Below are 19,193 nucleotides of genomic sequence, written 5' to 3'. Positions count from 1 at the left end.
TGAGCTGGGATTTAGACAAGATCATGTGATTGTACATTGTGATTCACAAAGTGCAATACATTTGTCTAAGAATACTATGTTTCATGACAGAACGAAACACATAGATGTCAAACTCCATTTTCTCAGAGATATTGTCTCAAAACAACTTGTCAAGATTGTGAAGATATCCACTGAGATCAACCCAGCTGATATGATGACTAAGGTCATACCCGTGAGCAAGTTCACTTCAGCCTTGAACTTACTTGGCATCAAGATGGGAATCCCTTAGAGCTAAAGTTAAGGCAACATTGTCTAATCCACTGAATCCTGTTTCGGAATAAGAAGTCAAGGTGGAGAATTGTGAATATTGTGACATCTTTCCTCAACTAATCAAAAGGTTAGTAAAATGATAGCTTACAATAGTCTGCAATTTTCAGTTGCATCTACGTTTTCTCCAGTTGCATCTGCGTGGACACCAGTAAATCATAACAGAATAACAAATTGTTGTTAGTTACTGTTAATTTTTTGTTTGGTTCTTTAGTTCTTGTATCTCGACCCTATATATAGTTTTAGGCCTGATCAACCTAAGATAATTCAATTTCTGAGAGTTTTGGCTGAGAGTAAGAACTGTATTGTAATACTCAAGTGAGAAAGTGTTTCAAGAGAAGTTGAATGAGTGTTGTTGTAATCTTGAGAGCTTGGAGGGTGTAATCTAGTTTCAGATATAATGGATTTGACTTAGGCATTGCTGCCTAGCCTTGGATGTAGGATCAACCAAACTGGTTGTATCTGAACCAAGTATTCTTGGTGTTCTTTCTTTTGTGTTTTACTTTTGATTACTTTTGGGTTTGTTTAATGTTCTATTACTTGTTCTTCTTTGTTTCTATTCTTTGTGCATTGTATTGGCTGTGTTGTGCAGGTCTTAATCCCCCAATAGTTTTCAATTTATAAAATTAACTAATTTATAAAAGTAGGGGTATTTTAGTCATATTGAAAAAAGTTTGATCAAAATCGGACTCAGAGTATTATTTTATTTTATTTTGCAAAACACATGGTTCAAATTGTCATTTTATAAACCAGAGGATCTAATCAATAATTTTTGCACAACACATGGTCTAAAATGGTATTTACCCATATTAAAAATAAGGGTGTGACTATTGGCACACACTTTTTTTCTCCCCTCACCCTTTTATAATTAATGGGTAATTAATTGATCATTTACAAACATAATATCATGTATAAATTGACATAAATATCCTCAAACAATTATAATTATAAACCATAATTCTTAATACACACCCTCTCAACATATTAGGTATAAACATTCAAAAAATGTTAGATTATCAATTTAAAAAATCAAAACTCTAAAAAAAAGGTAATGGATGAACAAAATATAGATATGAATATTGATGTGGATGTGGAGATGCTAAATATTTTAATTCTAATGAGTTTTTTTTATTTTTTTTTATCATATGTATGAACTTTTTTGTTGTATTTTATTCTTACAATTGTGAATGATAACAACAAGTCACTCAAGATTTACATCATTAAAAAAACCAAATAAAAACATATAGGGGAAAGAAATGTCATTAAGCCGTGAAAATGAAATGTAAAAGACATAACATTGATTATGACATGAAGTCATTGATCATCATGTGAGTATTTTACGCCAATGACAATGACTTAAGTTTTAGTTTTGTTTAGAGATAGTGGTTTTAATAATATTTGTATTATTTAGTAATAATAATATAAAAGGGTGTGGGAAGAAAGTTTTATGGATAATATTGTACTTATTGAAAATTTAAGAGGGGTTTGAAAATAAATTCTTTTATTTTTAAATTTTAAGAGGGGTTTAATTAGAAAAGGTGTGAGAAGAGAAAAAAAGTGTGTGCCAATAGTCACACCCTAACAATAAACTTCATCAAAGCTATATTTAAAGAATATTTTTATAATGGTTTATAAATTCAAGATTGTATTTAATATTAATAATTTTGTTATCAATACAAATAATATGATATGCTATTTAGATATAGGTGAGACTTAAATTTTGGAATAAGATATTACAATTCATTCTTCTAGGGTTAATATATGATATATCCTTCAATGCTCTTTCAACTATATTCATTGTAGCACTCGATCTCTTTGTTGTATGAGTAGCACTTTACTAAAAAAAAGTTAAATTTAAAGATACATGGTATAAAATTTAGTACTAAGTTATAAATTGAAATAAATCAATTTTGATATTGCTATGCGCTAAGCATTTAAAAATATTAAAGTAAAATAATGTCATCGTAATATTATTTCATAGTTAGAATTTTACGAAATCAAGTCTCTTAAGTAAAAATAAAATTTAACTTATATTGAATGTATTGTAATATAGTCTATATAATTCAAAGTAATATGAGCTTTTAACTTTAAAGGAAAATAAGTTAATTCACTAATTCCCCCCCCCCCCCCCCCCCCCGCCCCGGTTAGGAAATGACAATTCTCGGCTCTCTCTCGTCTCTCTCTCCTCCTTCCCGGTGGTAAAATTTTTAGACATTAGAGGGTGTTTCGAAGCTGTTGTTTAGTCTTGGTTGTCTCCATGGATGACAAAGAACTAGCTGCTTTATGTGAATCTCTTGATCTTTGTGATAATGGGACTGATGTTATTGAGGAGGATTTCTCTATATGTGTTGCCGATCTTATGGCCAAAACAATTGTCGAAATGATGATTACGTCCAAGGTTGTAGCCAGGGAAAACATTATCTCTGTTGTTCGAGGATTTTGGAAGATTAATGGAAACTTCAAAGTTGAGAGTGTTAGGGTTTTATGCCCTAACTAAAACCTAATTTATTTGTAATCTCATATATTATCAATAAAAGAATAGAAATCAATTTTTGACTTGGTCAATCACTTTGCTCACATGTTTTATTTTCATGATTATTTGTTTAATATAAATTTCTATTAAATCCCGAGCATATAGCTAATCGTATTTATAGTGACGTAATCATAGTAGAATATAAATAATTATATGTTCAAAATAAGTTAGTCCTAATATTAGTCAATACACAGGATTTACACTGGCTTGCCAATCTACAATATGATCTACTTACACATTGTAGTGTTATGTTTTTTCCAGAACATTAGCAAAGTAGATAAGATTGGATGTATTTGTTACATCAGACTGGACTGATATTGACAATTGATAGGATAAGTAAACATACCGTTATTATCTATTCTAGTCATATCATATAGTTGACCATAGGTCAATTCAATCTCAATTCTGAGTGGTTAGTATTCTAACTGATTGTATTATTTGAGTTCTTTGACTTGTTCATTACCAGCTTACCCTACGGACTAGCCCATACTTACATCTTGGGAACTTGGTAGTACAATTGAGTGGGAGTGTTAATCATAGATATGAACATCTATAGCTTCTGATGAAGAAGTGAAATGATGGTTTCCTTTTAGTTTGGTTCAAGGTGCTAAATGATACAGATCTCATTTTAGTAATTAATATTAGTTTACTGAAATATCATTTACAAGGAACTAAGTGTTTTAAGGATAAAATACAATGAGGGGTAAAACGGTATTTTAATCCCATCTCATTGTAGACCGTCTATAGAGAATTGAGTGACAATTATGGTTGTAACAATGGATAATTAATAGCGTATCTATATTTGTTATAGAACGTTCTATGAATTCAAGAGTGCAATTCCAAGTCTTTAGTGGAGTCACGAGGAATTAATAAGTTAGTAAATTTATTTATTAGATTTATGATAACTTATTGGAGCTTGATTTCATAGGCCCATGGTCCACACTGTACCTTGGATAAAATTATCTAGATAGTCTCAATTACTTGATTTAATTATCAATTAAAATTATCAAAGTTGACCAGGTCAATTTTGGATAGTTTCACAGAGTTATGTAATTTTGAGAAGAAAAGAGAAATTATGGCAGATTTATTAATTAAGATAAATTGGTATCTAAATTAATAAATAAGTTTAAATCAAGGTTCAAATTATAAATAATTAATTTGATAAAGGATTTAAATAATTATTTAATTAATTAAATCAATAGAAAATAATACAGGTCTTGATTTTAAGTCAAATGAGCTTATGATCAAATGAGAAATTTCACGGGCCTAAAGCCCATGATAATTTTGACCTAGGGCTGTTAATTGGCTATTATTTTATTGATTTTTTAATTAAATAAATTACCTAAATGAGTCTATAAAAGGAATGTTAAGAGAGAGTTCAAAACATAAGTCAAAACAAAAGTTTCTGAAAGGTTTTAGATTCTCTCTAACCATAAGTCATTTTCTAAGTCTTATTGTTCTTTTCTCTTCTTCTCTCTGTATCTATATCATGTGTTGAGAATTGCCCACTCTAATGTAGGTGATTCTAAGGATACTTTGAAAAACTGTGAAGAAAATTGAAGAACGGTTCAGTTTCTTGGTAATACTCTGTGACAGAAATGATACAAGGGTTAGAGAAACTGAAGGAATTACTCATTCATTCCGATGTGTATAGTGTAAGTATTATTATCATTATTTCTCTTTGAATTCAATTTTAGAAACTGTTGACGCGGTTCTTCGCCAACAGGTAATTTTAGAAAAGAAGAGAAAGGGATTAGTGCTAATAATGAACCAAAACAGATATGTGATCTTGGAAAATGAAATGGTGACTCAAGACACGGTTTTTAAGTGGTTCAAAGGTTAAAATCCTTCTACTCCACTAGTCAATATTATTGCTCTATTCTGGGTATATGATTACAGGATATTTCTTACAAGAGATAATCCAACCCTTATCAACTCCCAGGGTCTCCATATTTATAGGAGAAGGCACCTGGGAGTTGGTAAGAAGGTCATCCCGTGACCTTCTTACCTATCGTATCAACTCTGTGACATTCATGATTAATTCCTAAACCTGACACGTAAGTGTGATCAAATCAATAGGTAACGAGATAATGGGCCACACAGCCCAACCCAGTCATGGGTGTCTAAATACGCACGTTCCTGCTGCGTGTCCGAGAAGTCAGGGGCATATCAGACACGTGATGTCTGATATATGCATGTTTACCTTGCGTGTGTTGACTTTACAAAGAGTCATAGCCTCCAAATCCAGCTCGTACCACGAGCTGGATGCCTAACTCGACCTTCGGCCTCCAGAGTCCGGACTCAAGTCTTAAGCAATCTTGGCGAACCTTTGGGTTATCTCAATCTAAGGAGGTACGACCTTATGACGGAAGCTCCGGTTTTGGGGATGTCCACGAGATAATCATGATTAGGCCGCAGCTCAGCTCGCTAATCAGCCCGTGGGAAAATCAGGGCGTACATCTACCCCCCAAGCCCCTGCTCATGGTATACGACGTCGGATAAGGCCACAGTAGGGACTTTTAGGCTTCCCAAAGAACTCTTCACATTCCACATCTTACGCAGGCGCCTGATACGTGGAACATCGTGGTTGGTGACGATACGTCTTACGAGAACCGCATTTAATGGCCTAGCCTATGCCCAGCCGTCGTTTCGTATTTCGAGTGGAGGGCCTTGGATCCCACATCAGGGCCATCCAACGGCCCTCTACACGGGTTCCTTTTTATATATAAAAGGGGTGGCCACCCTACGCATGGGCCACCCTTTCATTTGAAATTTCTCAGAACTTCTCTCCTTCTTCCCTCTTCATTTCAGAAGAAAAAGAAACCCTCCTTTCTGCGACCGCCATTCTCAGTGTTTAAGAAGCTCAGGCATGAGGATTCCTTCGAATCTTTGGAGACAGCAACTCCTACGAAGCTCCAACCTAGGCGACACCTTCATTCACCTCCTAACCAAACACTGTAAGTATCCTGACCATGCGTGTTTCAAAAATATTTTTCACTGTAGCTTAGGTAAATATTTACTGTAGCCACATGCAAGGGTTTACTGGTTTTTGTGGGTATGAAGGGTGAAAGCCTTTTAGGTTAGGGTATTTTTTGCTGTAGGGAATCATTTAGGAGTATGGTTTATAGGATGCACTTTCTGGGGAAAATTTCTGGGTAGGAGTTTTGGAATTTTGGGTGCAAAACCGGATAGCTTAGGGGACACGCTTCACAGGCAGTTTTGCAATCTTTGCCTACTGAAACTTTCCCCCCAAGGAAAATTCTATCCTGACCCTCCTGACACACGAATTCCGAGTAATCGAGGATCTGTTGGGAGCACAGGCACGTGTTCATTGAACCGCGTGGTCCCACTCTCCACAGGCTGGGCTTACCTCAGCTCGTGCAAATGACATTTGATTTTTCCTCACGCTAAGGTCGCCTTTTCTGAAATATTTTCTTTTGTTCGTTAGGCGACTAGATGGCACCGAAGAGGAGCGCTCCAAAGAAGACCGTCGGCAGCTCGGCCTCTCAGCAAGACAAGGGAAAGGCGGTGATGCCGGATTCCCCGATCCCCAACTTTGGGCCGGCCGTGGAGCAGGAGGTCGAGGTCGCTCCTGATGCCTTCTTTGAGGAGGAGAGGATCGTCTCAAAGATCACCGACCAGACGAAGATCAATAAGATATTCCTCTCCCACAACATCACGCTGGGGAGGACATCAGTGATTGCCCGACCTTCTGCGGAAGGCGAGCTGAGCTGCGCGTCGCTCGACGAGGCATTCGCGGCCTGGAGCGGCGAGCATTTCAAGGCGGGGGCATTCCTCCTGCTGGACCAGTACTTCGCTGACTTCCTAAATTATGTGAAGTTGGCCCCATTCCAGCTCCCCCCCAATTCTTATCGGTTGTTGGCGGGGCTGAGATATTTATTTTTGAAGCACGAGTGGGAGGTCCCCACTCCAGCGAACATTTTGTACTTCTTCTGCCTCAAGGCCAGCCCGGATCAGCGGGGGCGAGGCGACAGGTTTTATTACTTGACCCGATTTCCCAATACGGCTGCGGTCATCGAGCTGCCTAGCCACCCCAATGATTTTAAGGATCTGTTCTTCATGTCGACGGGGTTCAGAAACTGCAAGCTCCACTAATTCAATCGTCCTCGTAAGCGTTTTTTTTTTGTATCCTTAGCTCATAAGTTAAGTGTCGTTTTAGCTCCTCCTGTATCCCTTTCTGACTTAGACCAATTCTGCAGCCATCTTCGCGAGGACAGAGAAATCTGTGACCCTCGGGGCCCAATACGAGAAGCTGGCGGGCTTGCCCCCCAGTGAGAAAGATTACCGCGTGCTCGAAACAGATGAGACGATGGTAGCCTGCAAGCTGATTTTCCCAAATCAGACTTTGAACCTCAGGAGGCCCCGGGGGCTTCCCCCAGCTTGCGACACCAGACCCATCATCGTGGAGGAGGTCGCGGGAGATGAAGATGAGGAGGATGAGGGTGACAAAGTTCCCCTCGTGAGGAATAGGAAGCGGGCTTTGGAGGTCGCCCCGAGGACGGGCGAGGAGAGGATCCAATCCGGAGCATCCGCAGGTCCTTCTGGCCAAGGTAACCCTTACATGTTTAGGAGTTTAGATAGGGCCACAACAGACCCCCGGATGGCTAGGTTCAATCCTAGGCAGCTCGTCCACCGTCACCGAAGTGATCCGGACCTGAATACAACCCTTCTCCACTGTGTCGACCGACTCGTGTTGGACTACCAAGATAGCCGGCCTAAGGGTACCGTAGTAGTAGATAACACCCTAGCCTTTAGGTCGATCCTTTTCGAGGAGTATGGGACCAACCTTCGGTCATGGCCATCACTCCAGAGGGGTGCCCTAGCTCCAGGGCTTAGGCAATATGTAGAGGAATCTAGCCCTGAGTCAGCCTCGGACCCAGAACTTGCGCCAGCTCGGGAAGTAATCAACTTAGATTCTTCTTCTAGCCCGGGGGGTAGGATTCCCTTTAGTATACACATACTTGAATTTTTCTTTTTCCCCCCTTGTTTTTTTTTGTGTGATTGCTAACTTGTACTAATCATGTCTTTGCTTTGACAGAAGAGATGTCTCAGCCCGAGGAGAGTCTGCGAGGTCCGTTCTTCGGGGGGAACCCCCCAGCAGGGGGCGCTGGGCCAAAAATGAAGAGGCTCCGGACGTCCAAGCACACCGCCGGGACCCCCACCAAGTCTCCTGCAAAGGAGAAGGAGCAAGCCCCAGCTGCTCAGGTCGTGGGAGCGGTCCCTCCTGCTGCAGGGGGAAGCAACATGCCTCCACCTCCTCTGCGAGCTCCTGCCACCGCCCGGGACGCAGAAGCGGAGCTCGGGACCTCGGCGATTGTGCACTCCGAGGTACGCATCCCAGTCAATCCCCAGGACCTGGAGAAGATCCCAGAGGCCTTCCGGGGAACGTTGTATGAGTCGGCGAACTATGCCGTCAGCCACATATACAAGTTCAATGAGAAGGAGCTCCGGGCCATCGAGACAATGAGCCCGGTGGGCGTGCTGGAGTCTTCACTGGGCATGACCCTAACGGTAAGCTGACTTTACCCCTTTATGGCTTTTTATTACTGCACTTTGCCCTATTTTTTCTCTCTTTTTTCTAAAGCAATTGTCTTTTCACCTTCGCAGAGCGCCGTTGCCCTTCACCGGAGCATCGCCAGGACCAAAACTCAGCTCGAGGAGATGAGGAGCGAGCACCAGACTACCCTGCAGGCGGCTAAGGATGCCTTGGCGTCCTCGCAGGTCGAGTTGGAAAAAACCCGCTCGAAGGTCCAAGAGCTCGAGACCTCCTTCGCCACCTCGTGGACAGACCTAGATGCCGCGAAGGCTGAGGCTCAGGCCGCCCTAAAGGCCGAGCAGACAACTTCGAAAAAGTCCCTGGAAGACCTTTTCTACCATTGTTGGGCCTACAATCCAGATGCTGACTTCTCCTTCCTGTCAGCGAGCCTCTGGGAGCGCTTGCTGGTGAAGTTCCAAGCTCGCCTTGATAAGGAAGCGCCCTCCGAGGCCGGGGAAGGCTCTGGCGCAGCTGAGCAAGGCGAGACATCGACCTCCAAGGGGCCACCTGGCGGATCCTAGGGCGTTTCTTCTCTTGTGCCCTTCACTATTTTTTTAATATTTTTTGTGTAACCTTTGCATGAGGTGCTTGCACCTCGAGACAATTTGATTTAACGTTTTTAATTGATCCTCTTTCTTGCCCTTACGCATTTTGGTTACAATTTCTTGAAAAACTTAGTTCGCGCTAATCTTTATCCATATCTTGAGCTCTTTAGGAAGAATGACGATCAATAGATTTAAATCAACTTCTAAGTTTTATGACTCGGTTAGGACCAGGAACTTAATTTGAAAACTTAGTTCGCGTTAACTTTTATCCATATCTCGAGCTCTTTAGGAAGAACAACGATCAATAGATTCAAATCAACTTCTAAGTTTTATGACCCGGTTAGGACCAGGAACTTAATTTTAAAACTTAGTTCGCGTTAACTTTTATCCATATCTCGAGCTCTTTAGGAAGAACAACGATCAATAGATTTAAATCAACTTCTAAGTTTTATGACCCGGTTAGGACCAGGAACTTAATTTTAAAACTTAGTTCGAGTTAACTTTTATCCATATCTCGAGCTCTTTAGGAAGAACAATGATCAATAGATTTAAATCAACTTCTAAGTTTTATGACCCGGTTAGGACCAGGAACTTAATTTTAAAACTTAGTTCGCGTTAACTTTTATCCATATCTCGAGCTCTTTAGGAAGAACAACGATCAATAGATTTAAATCAACTTCTAAGTTTTATGACCCGGTTAGGACTAGGAACTTAATTTGAAAACTTAGTTCGCGTTAACTTTTATCCATATCTCGAGCTCTTTAGGAAGAACAACGATCAATAGATTTAAATCAACTTATAAGTTTTATGACCCGGTTATATCCAGGATAGGACTTAGTTAGCGTTAACCCTTATCAACATCTCGCGTTTTTTAAGAAAAACAACAGTCAATCGATATGAATCAACTTCTAAGTCGTTAAGGAGAACTGGTTATATCCAGGTACCATATGCCCCCCCAAGTAACTGGGAAAGGTCTTTCGTGGTTACTTTAGATTACACTTGCAAACATGCATAAAAAGTTGATTCTCATTAATACATAAAAAATGGCCTTCCAGGCCTTACAAGCGAATCATTGATAATATTTCTTTAAATGGATGGTGTTCCAAGTCCGCGGGACTGCCCCTCCATCAAGCCGAGCTAACTTATAAGTTCCCTCCTTAATGACCTCGATGACTTGATATGGTCCGTCCCAGTTTGGTCCCAAGACTCCATCTTTGGGGTCCTTACTGGCTAAGAAGACTCTTCTTAGGACCAGGTCGCCAACGCTGAAGGCATGCTTTTTGACTTTGGAGTTGAAATAGCGAGTGATCTTTTGCTAATAATGGGCGAGTTGGAGTTGCGAATCCTCTCGCCTTTCATCAACTAGGTCGAGGGAATTGCACAGGAGCTTGTGGTTGCGGTCCTGGTCGTAAGATTGGACCCTATGCGAAAGCACCTTAATTTCCACGGGGAGGACTGCCTCACTCCCAAAGGTCAGGGAAAAAGGAGTATGACCCGTAGGAGTCCGATGCGAGGTCCGGTATGCCCATAGGACCTGGGGGAGCTGTTCTGGCCAGACCCCCTTCGCTTCATCTAACCTCTTCTTGAGGCTCGCCTTTAGAGTTTTGTTGACAGCTTCGACCTGGGCATTAGCCTGAGGATAGGCCACGGAGGAGAAACTTTTCACAATTCCATACCTTTCACAAAATTCGGTGAACAGGTCGCTGTCGAACTGAGTGCCGTTATCGGAAACAATCTTCTTGGGCAGGCCGAATCGACAAATAATGCTTTTAACCACGAAGTCAAGTACTTTTTTGGACGTTATCGTTGCCAAGGGTTCTACTTCAGCCCACTTCGTAAAGTAGTCGATGGCTACCACGGCGTAACGGACCCCGCCTTTTCCAGTGGGGAGGGCGCCAACCAAGTCTATCCCCCAAACGGCAAACGGCCATGGGGATGAGATCATCTTTAGCTCAACTGGAGGAGCTCGGGCAACTGTGGCGAATCGCTGGCACTTGTCGCACTTCTTCACGTATGAGATCGATTCCTTGGACAAAGTTGGCCAGTAGTACCCTTGCCTTAGGACTTTTGAGGCCAAGATCTTCCCCCCGGTGTGGTCTCCGGAAAATCCCTCGTGCACCTCCTGTAAGATGGCCTTTGCTTCGTCTGGAAGAACACATCGGAGGAGAGGTAGGGAGTGCCCACGTCGGTATAGCATCCCGTCCACCATCGTATACCTCGGTGCTTGATACAGGACTAGCCGTAAATCATTACGCCCTTCAGGCAGCTTTCCCTCGACGAGATACTCAAGGATGGGGGTCATCCAGGTTGGCCTGGCATCGATCATCTCGGCCTCCGTCCTGACATCTTCTATGCTTGGTTTTTCCAAGAATTTTATTGGTACTAACCGCAAGGTCTCCGTCTCCCCAGACGTGGCGAGCTTGGCAAGAGCATCTGCGTTAGCGTTCTGCTCCCGAGGTATCTGTTCGATCGAGCCTCGCTCAAACACGGACAGCTCAACTTTTACCTTTGCCAGATAGGCGGCCATCTTGGATCCCCGCGCTTGTATTCGCCCAGAACCTGATTTACCACGAGCTGGGAGTCACTGAAGCACTGGACGGAGCTCGCCTTCAACTCCTGGGCTACCCTCAGCCCGGCCAGCAAAGCTTCGTATTCGACCTCGTTGTTGGAGGCTTTGAATCCGAATCTCAGCGCCGAGTGGAATCTATGTCCCTCGGGGGATATCAAAATGATTCCAGCTCCGGAGCCGTTCTCGTTGGACGAACCATCTACAAAGATCCTCCACTAAGCTTGGGGCGAGCTGATTTGGGGTGAGTCTTCTGCGGGATCCTCCTGGAATCCCGTGCACTCTGCCATAAAATCGGCCAGGGCCTTACTTTTTATAGCAGTTCGGGGAGTGTAAAAAATCTTGAACTGACTGAGTTCGATTGCCCATTTCAAAAAATGTCCCGATGCCTCAGGTTTTTGCAAAACCTGCCTTAAAGGTTGATCGGTCATGATGTGTATCGAGTGGGACTGGAAGTACGGCCTGAGCTTTCGCGAAGCCGTGATAAGGCAGAACGCCAATTTCTCCATCAGCGGGTATCGGGATTCAGCCCCGAGAAGTCTCTTGCTGATGTAGTAGACTGGCTTCTGAACTCGTTCCTCTTCTCGTACCAATACGGCACTAGCTACGTCCTCAGTGACAGCCAGGTAGAGAAAAAGAGGCTCTCCTGCCTTAGTTTTGGATAGTACGGGCGGCTCGGCCAGATGTGCCTTCAGGTCGAGGAATGCGCTTTCGCACTCTACTGTCCATTCAAACTTCTTGTTTCCTTGGAGCAGGTTGTAGAATGGAAAACACTTATCGGTGGACTTGGAAATAAACCGGTTGAGGGCTGCCACTCTTCCTGTCAGGCCTTGGACATCTTTTCGCGACCTGAGCGAAGGAAGCTCGAGCAGTGATCTGATCTTGTCGGGGTTTGCCTCGATTCCTCGTGTATTGACTATGAACCCCAGGAATTTCCCCGACGCGACTCCAAAAGTGCACTTCTGTGGATTGAGCCTCATGCCATATTCCCGCAGTATCTTAAAACATTCTTCCAGGTCGGAAACATGGTTATCGGCAGTCTTTGACTTGACTAGCATGTCATCAACGTAAACTTCCATGTTTTTCCCGATCTGTTCTGCGAACATTCTGTTTACTAACCTTTGGTAGGTAGCTCCGGCGTTCTTCAGGCCGAACGGCATGACCTTGTAACAATAAACGTTAGTCGGGGTCATGAAGCTGGTGTGTTCCTGGTCCGCCGGATTCATCGCGATCTGATTGTAGCCTGAGTACGTGTCCATAAAGGACATGAGCTCGTGCCCTGCCGTGGCATCCACCAACTGATCAATCCTGGGCAATGGAAAGCAATCCTTGAGGCAGGCTTTATTCAGGTCGGAGAAGTCGATGCAGGTCCGCCATTTCCCGTTAGGCTTTGGAACTAGCACGGGGTTGGCGACCCATATTGGGAACTTGGCTTCATGGATAAAGCCACATTTCTTGAGCTGGGTCACCTCTTCCTTCAAGGCTTCAGCTCGAGCTGTTCCTAGGCGTCTTTGCTTCTGGGACTTGGCGGGAATGCTTTTATCCAAATGAAGTGTATGCATGGTGATACTCAGGCTGATTCCCACCATGTCCTCATGGGACCATGCAAACACGTCCAGGTTATCCCGCAGAAACTTAGTCAGCTCCGCCTTCCTCTTGCTACAGAGGTTTTTTCCGAGTTTGACCATCCGTGATGGATTTTTTGGATCAATGCTCGCTTCCTCAAGCTCCTCAATCGCCTGGAGCTCGGATCTGTCCTCGCCTATTCGGGGGTCAATGTCCTCACTTAAGACGACATTTTCCCCTTCGGCGCTTTGAGGTTTTTCAATCTCAGGATTAGCTAAGGGTTCCTGAGATTCCTCTCCACCACCTTGAATGGCCATTTCCAGCTGCCCGGGTTTAGATTTTCCCTTCATAGAAATGTTGTAGCATTCCTTGACAGCGAGCTTATCGCCATGAACAGTGCATATTCCTGTGGAAGTAGGGAATTTCATCGCAAGGTGGCGAATGAAAGTGACGGCCTCAAACGTCATGAGCGTAGGTCACCCCAAGATCGCGTTGTATGCAGCGGAGCAGTCGATGACCACGAATTTGAGGAGCTTGGAGACTGTCCGTGATCCTTCTCCTAGGGTGATCACCAGCTCGATCGTCCCTATTGCTGCTGATCCCTCTCCCGAAAAACCATACAGCATCATGGAGGTTGCCTTCAACTCAGCGATGGTTAAACCCATCTTTTCTAACGTAGATCAGAACAGGAGGTTAACCAAGCTCCCGTTGCCGATCAGCACCCTCCTTACTCTCCTATTGGCGAGCTAAACTGCCACGACCAAAGGGTCATTGTGAGGGAATTGGACATGGCCCGCATCTTCCTCCGTAAAAATGATTGGTTGTCTCTCCAACCGCTGCTGTTTTGACTGGCGCTGCTCCGGGACGGACTCTACTCCGTTATGAGCCTTTAGTTCTTTCACGTATCTCTTCTGAGCACCCCCTGCTCGTGCCGGCCATGTGCGGACCCCCAGATATGGTGGATATCTCTCCTCCAACCACGGGAGGAGGGACGTCCTGATCGACTTGCTGGAACCCTGTTCCGCGCGTATTGAGCCAAGGGGCCGGCTCGGATGAGAGTCTCGATCTCATCTTTTAGATGCCTACAATTGTCGGTATTGTGGCCAACATCGTTATGAAAACGGAAAAACTTGGAGGTGTCTCTCTTCCCCTTATGATGCTTTAGTGGCTACGGCCTCTTCCAGGGGACTCGAGTAGAGTTGGTTAGGAAGATGTTCTCCCTAGACTGGGTGAGCTCTGTATAAGTCGCGAAGACGGGCTTGACTTTGTCTACGGACTTATTCTTCTTTTGGCCGTGCTGACTGTTTTCGCCATTTCCCTTTCTTTTGCCTCCATCGGGCTGGTTGTTCTGTGTGACGTTTTGGGTCGCTGCCATGACCTCCGTCCCTACTCCAGCGAGCTGTTCGGGGACCTGGCTGGTTCCCGCAGCTGAGGCTTCGGCCTCCTCCAAGTTAATCCATTCTTGGGCCATGTTAAGGAATTCGTTAACCGAGCTGACTCCCTTCCTTTGTATATCCTTCCAGAGATCTCCTCCAACGAGGATTCCAGTTCTCATGGCCATGAGCTTGGAGCTATCATCCGCGTCTCTGGCTCGAGCAGCGACTTTTGCAAATCTGCTCAGGTAGGTCTTCAGAGTCTCACTGGGCTGCTACCTCACGTTAGCCAGGGAGTCGGCCTGAACACGGGCGGCCTGGGAGGCTCGGAATGCCCTTTTGAAGTCTGCCGAGAAAGTCTTCCAGGAGCTGATTCACTGTCTTTTACTTTGCTTGAACCACTGCCTGGCAGGTCCAGTCAGTGTGGAAGGGAAGATTAAACATCTCAGCTCGGGGCCAATGTTGTGGGCCATCATTAGGGTGTTGAACATCCCTAGATGGTCCGATGGGTCTCCGTCCCCATTGAACTTTGACAAGTGCGGCATACGGAAACTAGATGGGTACGCCGTTGCTGCAATACTGGGGGCGAAGAGTTCCATCTCGTCCCCTGAATCATATTCGCCTTTTTCTTTTTCTGACAGGAGCTTCCTCATCAGCTCCTCCATCTGAGTCAGGCGCTCGAGGGTTTGGTCCTGATGTCCTTGGTTATTCCGGGGCTATTCAACAGCTCCGGATCCATTGTACATATTTGGTGGGTTATTGCCCCTCCTATCTTGAGATAGGTTATTTGGGACATTCCCTCTGTTACGTACTTCGGACAGAGCCCCCCCTGAGCGAGCATGGCCATCTCCTCTTGCTTGTTCCCCTCTATGAGAGTTGAGGTGATCTCGCAGGTCGCCTCCCTGCGTGGTTTGATGACTTTGTGCCGAACTCAAACGCTAACGCAGGTTTCCCCCAGAGAGATCACTCCGGCGACTGCCGGTCCAGTGGCTCCTGCTAGATAGGCTTGGAGTCCGTCTCTGGTGGTGAGGATCTGAGCTTTCCCTTGGCGCCCTGCTACGCCGGGAAGGTCCAGCTGATGGTGGGTTTCTCCTACTACTCCCATAGGCTGGGATATCTCGGACGGGCCGAGGAGGAGACGGATACCTGATTGGGGAAGGAGGATGCCTGACTGGAGAGGCAATCCTAGTTCCGTCAGGACGGATCAAGTTTGGTGGCGGCCTTTCGGCCCTGCCAACCTGCTAGTCCCGCGTTTGACGATCTGGACGAGGCGCAGGTCGGTTGTTGGGGATGGGCTGATGCTGCGAGCCCTCCCCGGATCTCCTTCGGGAATTTCCTCGAGCTCCCCTGGGCGCTCTCGAGGATGGCTGGGAGCTAGGAGTTGACGTTCTGACCAAACGACTGTATTTCTATTGCCTGGCTTCAGGCATTTCTTCGAAGCTTGCCTCTCGGTGATGTGATGAAGGAGTGGAATTGGCTGTCGAAATTCTATCCGACCGGCTATGCCTGGACCGGTTACCCCGGCGAGACTTAGGAGCCTCGCCTTGCCTCTCTCCGACGTTGACGTCGGTTGTGAGAGGGGGTAGTCGGGCCAGCACATCCTTGATCTGCTGGTTAGCTATTGCTAGCTGGCTCCTCAACTGAGTGTTCTCCATCTCCACCGCCGTGTAATAACACGGGTTTGGATTAGGTGGCCGGGGGGCCGAACTTTCGGTGTCATCTTGGCCCACCGGCTGCTTTCCTGGCCGCCGCTGGGCCTCAGGAACTTGTTCACCAGGGGTGGCAGTATGATGAGCCTCCTGCCCATCATGTTGTTCTGTCTCGTTACCGTGCCTGGATCGAGTAGTCACCATAGTTGGATGTTTGCAACTGCACTAATTGAACTTTGCTCTCAATGAAAGCACCAAACTGTTGACGCGGTTCTTCGCCAACAGGTAATTTTAGAAAAGAAGAGAAAGGGATTAGTGCTAATAATGAACCGAAACAGATATGTGATCTTCGAAAATGAAATGGTGACTCAAGACACGGTTTTTAAGTGGTTCAAAGGTTAAAATCCTTCTACTCCACTAGTCAATATTATTGCTCTATTCTGGGTATATGATTACAGGATATTTCTTACAAGAGATAATCCAACCCTTATCAACTCCCAGGGTCTCCATATTTATAGGAGAAGGCACCTGGGAGTTGGTAAGAAGGTCATCCCGTGACCTTCTTACCTATCGTATCAACTCTGTGACATTCATGATTAATTCCTAAACCTGACACGTAAGTGTGGTCAAATCAATAGGTAAGGAGATAATGGGCCACACGGCCCAACCCAATCGTGGGTGTCTGAATACGCACGTTCCTGCTGCGTGTCCGAGAAGTCAGGGGCATATCAGACACGTGATGTCTGATATGTGCACGTTTACCTTGCGTGTGTTGACTTTACAAAGAGTCATAGCCTCCAAATCCAGCTTGTACCACGAGCTGGATGCCTAACTCGACCTTCGGCCTCCAGAGTCCGGACTCAAGTCTTAAGCAATCTTGGCTAACCTTTGGGTTATCTCGATCTAAGGAGGTACGACCTTATGACGGAAGCTTCGGTTTTGGGGATGTCCACGAGATAATCATGATTAGGCTGCAGCTCAGCTCGCTAATCTGCCCGTGGGAAAATCAGGGCGTACAAAAACATATTCTAGGTTGTCTCATATTAACTTGTTTAATATTAGATCTACATGAAAATAAATAAAGATCTTGTATAAGATTTCCCATCAGAGAGTCCCGGAAAGAACTTGTTTCTTTTTCAGTTTGCTAATCTTGCCGATAAACCGAAGGTTTTTTTTTTAGCGGTCCTTGGATTATTTAAAATGCTTTGTTGGCTTTAGAAGAACCTACCGGTGTAGGTGATTATCTGAAAATGAATTTGAATATTTTAATTTTTAGGTTCAATGCCATAGAATCTCGATTGGTTATATGTCGGAGACGATGGGACAAAAGATTGGTGGTCTTCTTGGTCTAGTTATGATAATTGATACCAACACATCGGGTGATTGTTTGGGGCAGTTTCTTTGGGCCCATGTTAGTATTAACATCTCCCAACCAATTCCCAATGCTTTAAAATTCAGTTTGATTAAAGGTGAGGAGAAATCTCTCATCCCGTTGAAGTTCGAAAAGCTCGTAAATCTTTGTTATTGTTGTGGAGTGCTGGGACACCCCATTCGGGAGTGTGCGACTCTTCCCAAGAATATTATTGAGGGTCGTAAATGGAAATACGGAGACTGAATTCATGCTTCTGCTCTTCAAAAACCGGTTGGAAATCTAAAAAGAGCTCGATTGGGTCCTCCTAAGATGGCCAACAACTCGAGTTCGCCGATGAAAGGTAACGAGAAGCCGCCAGGGTTTTTGAATCCTATTTGGAAGAAGACGAATCCAATTGGCCATGATTCTAGTCATGGTAAAGGCAAGCAATTAGATTTGGGTAAAAATAAACATGTGGACAGCTCTAAAAAGATTTTTACCCAAAATAAATTGATTGTTTCTAATTTACATGATTCTTGTAATGGGAAATGTGATGAATTGAGGAACAATCTTAATTATAAAAACCTCCCAATGAGTTGAGTAGGCGTATGCAATTGAGTATTAAATTACCTAATCTTGGGAATTTTGGCACACATTGTGCATCAAATTCAAAGGGAGTCCCACCAATCATGCTACTATGACTAACGATGGTGGTGATATTGATACATGTACTGGAGGTGATTTTTTGGGAGGGTCTTCACATGGACATAATGTTGGGGGAGAGTGAGATAACACCACCACAAAAATTAGAATCTACACAAAATTTGGATTGACAGAGACTTAAAAAAGATTAAGAAAGAACATCCAAACCCAAGTAGAACAGTGGTGTTCTTCAAGTTTTGATGAAGCTTCAAACCCTAGGAAAATTCACCACTTTGAACAATCCTTTGAGCAAACCAAACACAAACCAAGGGTTATACACGTTGTAGAACGTTGTCCTAATATTCTATTTCCCAGCCAGTATTGATGCTTGAGGTCTTCTCTTGAGGAAATGAGGATTGAGATTGAACAAGTCTTCAACTCTCTAAGTCAAACACTTTCTTGGAGAGTTCTTAAAGAAAACTAGAGATTCTTGGAGCTAGAGAGAAAGAGAGGGTAGAGAGACTGATCAAGTCTCCCAAATCACTGTTTTCGACCCTTATATAGAGTAGGCACCATCATTATGTCTAACCAATAGGATTAGACTTGTAAAACACGTAATTTAGAGGATTTACGTAAATTCAAGTAATATAGCAGGCGACTACAAGCATGCGATGCATCGCCTGCTAGGGTTTCTAGAAACCCTAGCCTTCAAGCGATGTGTCGCCTCTTGGGTGGCGACGTATCGCCACCCCCTCTGATTTGGACACTTCCAAAGGTCCCAAAAATGCTCAAAATGCCACCAAAATTTTTGGGAACCCTTAGATACTCTTATGTATCACTTTGGACCCAAATTTGCATTTTATAAGTGCCTACAATTGAAACTCAAATTCACATCTTCACTATGTGAATTCTACTAAGTGTTTATACCTTGCTTGTATTTTAATCATTTATCATTTGTATTTAACCAATCATAACACATAAGGATATGCATGGGAATTCCTTATGTTTGCATGGTAATTCTAGTCTTCATAACACATTGCCTAATAGAAATTCATCTATTGTTTTTGGTAATTTTTCCTCGACTAATCCTGAGGTAGCAACGTTG

This window comes from Humulus lupulus, chromosome 8, assembly GCF_963169125.1.
Source record: "Humulus lupulus chromosome 8, drHumLupu1.1, whole genome shotgun sequence".
Classification (NCBI taxonomy): Eukaryota; Viridiplantae; Streptophyta; class Magnoliopsida; order Rosales; family Cannabaceae; genus Humulus; species Humulus lupulus.
Note: the sequence above shows the minus strand (reverse complement) of the source record.